Here is an 8,940-nt window from a genome sequence, read left to right on the forward strand (position 1 = left end):
ACCGAGGTGCCTTGGGTGGTAAAATCCAAGGGGGAAAAAGTCACCCCTGCGTCGTGATGTCCTCCTGCAGCAAACAGGGAGACAGAGAGCAAAGATTTCCGAGGGGTAGAGGGAGATCCGCTGCATGCGGGCTTGGCCTCTGCACCCCATCCCTGCCCTGCCACTCCGGGAAGTTTGTCGTGCCCGGCGTGGAAGGAAACCAAGTTTTGCCTTGTCAGCTTAATTATTAATAATTAGTGAAGTGCTGGAAGCACTGCAAGGGCAAATGCACTGCGTAAGACCAGGAGGGAGGAAAGCGCCCTGTTCTGGCTGATGAGCGCGCACAGTAGCTGCGCTTTTGGACCGGGAACATTTTATCAGGGGCATGGAAAACAACAACAACAACAACAAAAAAAAACGTGTCCCATACCCACAGACGCGTGCAGACAGCGGGGGCACGGCAGAAGCAGCTGAAACCCCAGCGGGGGAATAAACATCTGCCTGTATTTCCAACGAAGAAATGGATTTGGGGGGAGGACTGCAGCTAAAACAAGAGTTTCGGGCTAGCCCCATCGCCAGCAAGCCCACTTTCCCCCCCCCTTGGGATCAGAGCAAGATAAAACCCTGCGTAAAACCACGATAAAACAAATGCATCTGATTTATTTCCGCCGCTGGAGTCACCCCAACCTTCTGGCTCGGGCGCCTGGCGGAGGATTTGCTGGGGGGCTGGAAAACTGCCAAACAGAGGGGTGATGGTTTTAGGGTTGGGTTGAGGGCTAACTTTATTCCCATCCACGTTGCCACCTCCTCTCTAGCAGGGGGAATTCATTAAAGCTCAAGTGTTGTAATGAGACGGCTGTTATTAACGGAGCACCACGGGTGCTAATTAAAGGAGGATAAGAGCCATCTCTCGCTTGAAAAACCTTGTAATGTAAAGGGCCGCATCCTGCGGGTTTTTACATCTCGACAGCGATGGGAGCAGGGATTAAACACCGTGCTGCAAAGCAGGACGGGTCCAGCAGGGGCTGGAGAGCTGTGCAGCCCCTGCTGTGCTCAGCTTCTTGGTTTGCCTCTCGGGTACCTCTGCAGGAGCGCAGCGTGAGTCAGTTTTTTCGCTCCCCCTCGTTGCCCCGGCATCCCTCCCTCTCTTAAACAAAAGCTTTTCAGCCGTCCTTTCCCTCTTCTTTGTCTCCTGCAGCTCCAGGACCTGGGTCTCTGCTTGGAGACCTCTCGCACCTCCCAGGAACGCGAGGTTTCCAGGTGCCCAGGGAGAAGAAAGCACATGGGGAGACCTCATCTAGGGGATGGGATCCCCAGGAAACCAGGAGGCAGCACCAATCCAATCCCCCAAACCTTGTGGTGAACACGGCTGACAACAGGGACTGAAGAATAAGATGCTCTCGTGCTACGCAGCCACGGCTGCCTCGGTGCTGGGGTCTCCACCGGAAATATCTTGTCCCCGTGCCCCAGAAGATGTCCCCAGCTCGTGCCCAGAGACACCAGCCAGCACTTGGGCCGTACAAAAACAGCTGCAGAAGCAGAGGACTTTTGTCGCGAGCTCCTCTGTGATTATCGCCAGCAGGGTCCTTCCTGCCCCTGTGCAGGATCAGCCTCTTACGCCAGAGCCGCTTACAGCACCAAGTCTGAGACCACTGCAGTCGAACCGACGAGTGCTCTCCGCGTTTCTGAGCCTGAGTTTTGTCCTTCCAGCTTTGCTAGAGCCACTGAAGCAGCAGGTGCCTAAGGTGAGCCGGAGCAAACTGCTTTCCCTTTGGGATCCAGCACGCCCTGACAACCCAAGAGCCCCGTAACCTGCTCAGGAGTCGACCATACACTTATTTTCCGCCCCGAAATAATAGTTTTTAGATGCTTTTACTGCCAGGATGCAAATGGAAACCCGCTGGGCCCTGTGAGAAGGGAGGAGACGAGCAGAGCCATGACCAGAAGGCACCCAGTAACCCCGCACCTCTCTGCCACAGGATCCGTCCCCCAAAAGGAGGTGAAATCTCAATGTGCCTGCGGGAAAAGCTAGAGGGAGAAGGCAGAACCGAAGGGAAAAGGCCCAAAGGTGAGCCCAGAGTCTTGGCTTGAACGACGACGACACACACACAGTTTTTACAGGCACTCCACCTTAACAGAAGAAAGCACCGCGGCGTCGCCCAGAGCTGCCAAGCCACCTATGCCACCCGAGCCTCCTGGAGAGGACCTTGCGTTTTTATGGCACTTGTGGCCAGGCCCGATTGCACTCCTGGAAATCAGACGACGAGGACAGAGCACGATGCAGAACTTGCTGACGCTCGCACAGACTTTAAACGGGGCACGAAAGGCACTCGGCTGACCCCGGCGCTGGTAAATCAGCCGTGGCTGGGGCTCCGAGTGGCTGAACACAGACAAGAGGTGAGGGAAGGCTTTCCCAGCGGGTCCGAGCACACAAAACCGCCCTGGGTGCTGCGCTTTCCAGCCGGGGAATAGCTGGTAATGCCCCGAACAAACACTGGCTTAGCACGGCCGAGGCACCCTCCCCATCAGCCTGCAGCAAACGCGTGTCCCATGCAGTGCCGTGTGGGAAAAGCCCAGCTCCGTCCCTACACAGGCATCGTTCCCAGTGCTTTCCTGCACCAAACACCGCCAGGAGATGGACAGACGGACGAATGTCATAGCCAGTACCTTTTGCTGCACCTGTAGCCTCCGCCCCGCTCCGTCCTCAGCTCTGCCGGCCGCGGTTTTCGCGTCACGCTGCCTTATAACAGCTGACGCCGCATCGATTTCAGGAGAGCGGGATTATTGCCGTTACCTAAAGAAAACAATTACCAGAGCCGACGACTCAGAAGTCTCGACAAGCCATAAATCGGAGCAGAAACGCGATACCTAATCGGGCCAGGTCACTTTGCCCTTTTGGTTGGCATCTGTGGGCTCGTAAGGGAGAGGGGAGATAAACCGCGCTCCGCGGGCACCCACGCTGCGTCCACGAGCCCTTCGCTCGCCGGGACGCCACAGGTCAGGACTTTGCCTGCGTTATCACTGGCGGGGCCAAGCCGAGACAAGCAAAAGCAGGAAGGGTATAAAAAATAAATAAAACAACAAGGTAGGAATAGCCCCAGAGGTTTTTCATTACAGCCCAGGAGCCCGCAGCAGGAATTTGCCCCGGAGGAGGCAGGCACGCACGCACACCGGGCAGTAAAACTACACGGGGCAGAGCACCATGCCCCAGAAACCACCCCGCTGAGCCTCGTTCCTCTCCTGTATGCACACACCAGCAGTTTGGGGACCCTCACCTGCAGCTGTACCCTGCAATCTCATCATTTTGGGAGACCACGGTATGTTTTTGTGGGGTGCTGGCGGCTGGTGGAGCTGAAAGCCAGCGGCAGCGGAAGAAATGTGCTGGCACTGTCAAAAACAACACTGGAGATCTAGAGAATTATAAGAAAAAAAATAAAATGTTGTAAGTCCTGGTCCTAAAAGAGCCCGAGGGAGAACAGAACACACTCCCAGTGACTTCTCGCCATCCACATAACGCACGGGGAACAAAAGGCTTGGCCGGGCCGCTGCTAAAGTTTGCTCTGGGTATAATCACCTACTGCTATAATGAGATTAGGTGGATTAGCTTTATTTTAAGGGAACGTCAATGAACTGGGCACAATCTAAGCATGAATAAGTCCAGAAAGCCATCAAACCAGACGGCTATTTTTAGAAAGCATTCCTCCCCCTAAATAACCTGGGTGGAGAGAGATGGCAGGCAGCGAGAGGTGCGCTAATACAAGCAGCAGCTGAACGAACGGATGCTGGAGACAAAAAAGCTGGCCGGATTCAGCCCTGGTTTCTCTTGGCAGAGTTGCAGAAGGAACCGATTCAGCTACAGCCCGAGCACGCATCCCTTCAGCGCCGTGGTTTTGTCCCTTTTTTGTCCCTGGAGCTTACTCCTGCAGAACACCCGGCGACTCCAAGTACGCCAGGCACCGCGCCGCCAAAACTCCTTTGCTCTTTTTTCCAGAACGGATTCAGGTTTTAGCCTCGGGGGCTGACACCCGGACATCTTGCTCAGCACGTGAAACCCACTTAGGGCTTAAGAACCCGCGCAGCCCAGCAGTAGGATGGCCCCTACCCCGATAAATAGGGCCAGAAAGAACCCATTAAAAAGCCCCTCTAATTGCAACGCCAACGGTTTGCACAAACTCCAGCTAACGCTCGAGGTTAAAATGAATCAAGCCTCAAATAGCAAACTCTCCGCCATTCCTCCCGCTTTTACCCTTAAATTTTAATGGGGCTGCGGCGAAGAGGGGAAACGAGATCTGCAATGCTGCTGGAGAAAGTTACCAGCAATAACTTCCTCCGCCTCCGTCCTGTTTCATCACGACCTCGTTACCACACACGTTAGCAGAAAGGGGTGCAGGAGAGAGCAGGAGCCCCTTGGCTCAGCTCCGCTGGGTTTGCTCCGCCGCTGGGTCCTGCTGCTTGCACCCTAAGACGGTTTTTAGGGTGATAGTCTTCGTGGTCCCGAAGGGGTTTTGGACAGGATGAGAGCCAAATGCAACTCGACCACGTCCCTTCTGCTCTACACGGGGCAGTGAGAAAGTGATCAGGGGAAACACCCATTGTGCAAAAGGCCTCGTGCCAAGAAAACCTGGCTACCTCGTGTTTTCGTAAGGCCCAGGTCTCAAAACTTGCCCCCCTGCCCCCTTCAGTATCTATTACTGGAAAATATTCTTACATTTCTAAAGCCCTTTTCACTCGCAGACCTGGGACCTGCTGAAAGGCACGGCATTTGCAGGTGCTGAAAGATGCTGCAAGCGTGATAATCGATGTTTCCTTCAAACTTCTTCCTTTTTTTTTTTTTTTTTCTCCAAATTGCACTCGGCCCATTTGACTGCATTTGAAGAGCAGACAGCAATTTAGCTTTCAAGCTCAGAGATTCTTCTCCCCCCGTTCCCCCCCGTGTTTCTAACGCAAGGGACTGGGGCATTTCTAATGACTTAAGAAGACAAAGACCGCAGAAACCTTTCTTGAATGCAGAATTGCCTTTGTGCTGTACAGACACAGAGGATAATGAGCAGCTTCAAGTGCTGTGATCAAACTCCTTTCTAAGAGCCTGACTGGGACCGTGAACAATCTTGCTTGTTGTGCATCTCCGCCAACATCACCACGCTCAGGAAATCACCCCCTGTGGCACCTGGGCTTGGTGAACCCGCTGGGATTTAGCGGAACCCGCAGGAGACGCTGCGGCGTGATGCTAACGTGGGGCAAAACCCCGTGCTGAAGAGGCACGAGCAAGAGAAACATGCACGTGAAACTCCAGCTTGGCATTAAAACTTATCTCACTGAAGTCCAGAAAAGGCTAAATGCTCATTTCAGGGACTGGGAAGACGCTTTCCGAAGTTGATATAACCTGAAAAAAAAAAGAAAAAAAAGGAGGAAGAAAAGAAACAAAAAAAAAAAAAAGGCAAACCCAGAATTCCCAGCCAGCAGAAACATAATTCTTAGAGAAATTATCTGAAACCCTCTCCGGGTCACATTCAGTGCTTGTAAAAGCCATCCCGCCCAGTCCCAACAGTTTCAACCTGCACTACTGACAGCTGCTCCGTAGCCTCAAGGAACGCAAGGAAACTACTTTTTCCTTTTTCCCTTCTCCTTGATCTCATTTTAATTGGAACCAGCCCCAGCTGAATCAGAGCCCGAGAAGCCCCAGCACCTCCCCGCCGTCCTTGAAGTCATTTGAAGCCGGGCCCTATTTCTGCATTTGCATTCCCAGCCCTGCCTCCTCTCAGCAGGCCGGGGTTTAATTTACCTTTACCCACTTTCTGGCGGTTCAAAACCTCCCGAATTTCCCAGGATGGGGTGGAAGGAGGTAATGGAGCAGGTAAAATCCACGCTGTGGCACGATGGCCAGGCTGGTTTGGTGGCATGCCAAGGATGCTGCATCCCCCTGCTCCTTTGGGGACAGCGTGGAGCAAGTCACCAGGCCATTCCTCCTCCGCAGTGATGTTTCACCTTGCTGCCCAGCAGGATCCAGCCTGATTCTTCCTCTTTTTCCCCCATAACCATCCTGCCCAGCAAATGGCACTCAGGGCTGGGGACACCCAGGTGCAGAAGTGGGGGGGGGGGGGTGCTCCGCAGCCAGAGCTCTGAAACCCGAGCTGTGATGGGGCTTTTTTCTCTTGGTTTACATAGCTAATTGCTACAGGCCTATCAGTTACCAGGTAATTAACACAGCTGTAAAAATCGGGTGCAACCCAGAACGTGTTTGTGCAAACAGAGCGGGAGCAGCAGGGACAGATGGACCCTGGTGGTTATTGGTGTGGGGGTTGTTTGCTCTCGGCTGACTCCTGAGTGGTCCTGACACGAAGCTGAGCCACTTCACCAGGACTGTGGGGACTTGGAAAGGCTCCTGCCCCTTGGCATAAGGGTAGGGCTGTCCTCCTACCCATCCCAGCAAAAGCTCTGTGCTCCAGAGCAGCTGCGTGCCCAGAAAGATGCCCGAATATCCCTGCCAGTGACCCACGGACAGCACCTGGGCACTCTCCTGTCGCTGCTCTCCAGCTTTTTCCTTGTCTTTCCTTTTTCCCAGTCTCCTGCTCCTTCCCTCCCTGCCAGGACGCCCCCGAGGATGAGCGCGGCATCCAGCCCTCGGGTGCTGCTGCCGCGTGGGCTGGCCGGCTTCCTACGGAGATGACTGTTGCGTGTGATATCGAAATAGTACGATTTAGAAAGCGAGCTGCTCGTCGCAGGCACAACCACGCCGGCTGCTTTTAAAGGCAGGCTTAGCAACGCTGCACAGCGCTGCGGGAACGATGAGCCGATTCCCATACAGCCTCCGGGCTGGGGAAGTTGAAGATGAGGTGGCACAAAGAAGTGACACGGTGCTTAAACGCTCAGAAGTCATTCAAACCACATGAAGTAGGTGCTTTTCTTCTGCAGTGGTGGGAAAGATGCTCAAGGACCGTTTGCCGGGTGGTCTCAGGCCATAAGCACTGAATTTCATTCTCGTCTACTTATTCAGCTACACTCATCCAGTTTCGCCGCTATTCCTCACATACCTAAACCCAGAGAGGCAAATCAAAACACCGCAATGCAAACAAACTAATGAATAATCGATAGCAAAACCAGTGAAGGCACCGATAAATCTCTGGGATGCAAAGCCACCGGCACGTCCACGACGGGCTGTTTTACGGCGGCTCTGGAGGATAATTGCCCGCAGCAGCAGCCCTGCGTGACGGGGAGGAAGCCACCGTGGCAGGCAAAATCAGCTGCCGTTTCTAATGAAAGTCGCCTTCTGTTAGCGCTTCTTCCAATTTCTGGGCTAATCACGGAAGCCACGGGCTCAAAATAACGAGAGCAGCATCTACACGTGCAAGTTTTATAAAGCTGAAAGCAGTTGTCAGCATCACGGAGAGATCAGGACTTGCCTGAAGCATCTACTGAAGACCCCAAAAGTTATAAAGACGGAAAAGCAGCGAGAGTTACAGCAGGCAGAAACTATTCTGGCAAAAATGAGATGTGGGAAACGTGCAGAAACCCGATCTTTCTAAAAGACATGGAAAGGAGGAAAAAAGAAATGGCACCGAAAAGAAACCCACGGGGTTGATGACTGATGAGTACCTCTAAAAGAATCCATTCCCTCTGAATAGCCAACAGAATTAATTATGAAGGCAGGCACTTTTTAAGCACGCCAGGAATAGAGCATTAGCTACCTGTTAGATGCCATCAGTAAAACTGGACATGATGACCTAAAAAAAAAATATTAAAATGTTCAGCAGCGTGTTCAACAGCTATTGCTGCTCTGCGTTTGGAAGGAGGCAGCGCGGTGCGTGCGCTGCCCGTACGGGGACGGGTAGCACAGCTACCAAAGAGGGTGATGGAAACTCAAAATTCACCTTGTGCGCTGTGCCGCCCCAAAGCGGGAGCTGTCCCAATAGCCTCCCGTATCTCCCGTCCTAAAATGACCGAGGTTCCCGAGTTGCCAAGCGGCTGCTAAAATAAAGCAGTCGAAAATCAGCAGGCGAGGAGCAGGGAAACTTTGCGAGGTCACCGTGCTTGTAGGAAGGATGAAAGGCGACGGCCGGGAGCAGCAGACAACCTCAGGGTCAGTTCCAGCTAGAACAGCGGCTTCAGGTAAATACAAGAGCTGGAGATTAAAAGCATGATTCAAATCGGCCAGCAGTTTCCCAGAACTGGGTCTATTTAAAAGACTTATTTTTCCTTTGACAGGCAACAGGGCTGCAGGACACAGGCAGCTGCCTTGATACAGCGTTTTTTTTTCCCCCAAAGCACACAACACTTGGATCATAAACCTCACGTCGGGTGTCATTAAGCACACAAATATCAGGTGTGGTGCCACAGCCCCCATCCTGGTTGTTAGCAGGGAGGGAAGGCAGCGCCCAAGCGTGGTCCTCAGGGACTTTTGTCACTGCTCGGTGTTACCTGGGGCTCTTTCTGGGGATTATGTTAAATATAAACTTGGGACAAAAAACAGAAACTAAAGGATGGCCGGTTGAGAGAGTCAGAGCCAGATCCAAACCACCTGGTGGAGGTCACAGACCAACAGACCACTTTTTCATGGGGCAAAGCAATGCACGAGATCCTCAGAAGGATCACTGCTTGAGTCAGAAAAGGATTTGGGACGAGCGTGGGGCATCTCTTCTCATACACCACCACAGCAGAGCTAGAGCAGGAGGTGGTCCTTCAGGGTGCGACAGGAAAAATGCCTATTAGGAGGAGGAAAGAAACTCACTGGCGCGGCCACAAAAACCTCACGAGACGGAGCAGGAGCCTCTCAGCACAAGGTTACAGCGGCCAAAGTAATTCAGCCTCCCGAGAAGTAGGTCAAGAGGTGATCCGATCGGCGCACGCGGGGAACTGGGAAGGACTGCTCACCTTTCTGACAAGGGCACGGCAACATCCCCCGGCTGGAAGCCGAAGTTCAACCTTGAAATGAGATAGCATCGCCCCGGAGTGAGAGCAATTAGA

The 8,940-nt window shown here is 53.2% G+C and overlaps 1 long non-coding RNA gene across 1 annotated transcript; it reads right to left on the minus strand.

Moving 5' to 3' along the window:
* Positions 1–6,906: 6,906 nt before the first annotated feature.
* On the minus strand, positions 6,907–7,940 carry LOC118254646 (uncharacterized). The gene is made up of 3 exons (XR_004780713.1): positions 7,848–7,940; positions 7,665–7,700; positions 6,907–7,010 (listed from the first exon to the last, which is right to left on the minus strand). It is a non-coding gene; the product is annotated as an uncharacterized LOC118254646 (long non-coding RNA).
* Positions 7,941–8,940: the final 1,000 nt, after the last annotated feature.

The sequence above is a fragment of the Cygnus atratus genome, chromosome Z (genome assembly GCF_013377495.2).
Source record: "Cygnus atratus isolate AKBS03 ecotype Queensland, Australia chromosome Z, CAtr_DNAZoo_HiC_assembly, whole genome shotgun sequence".
Lineage (NCBI taxonomy): Eukaryota > Metazoa > Chordata > Aves > Anseriformes > Anatidae > Cygnus > Cygnus atratus.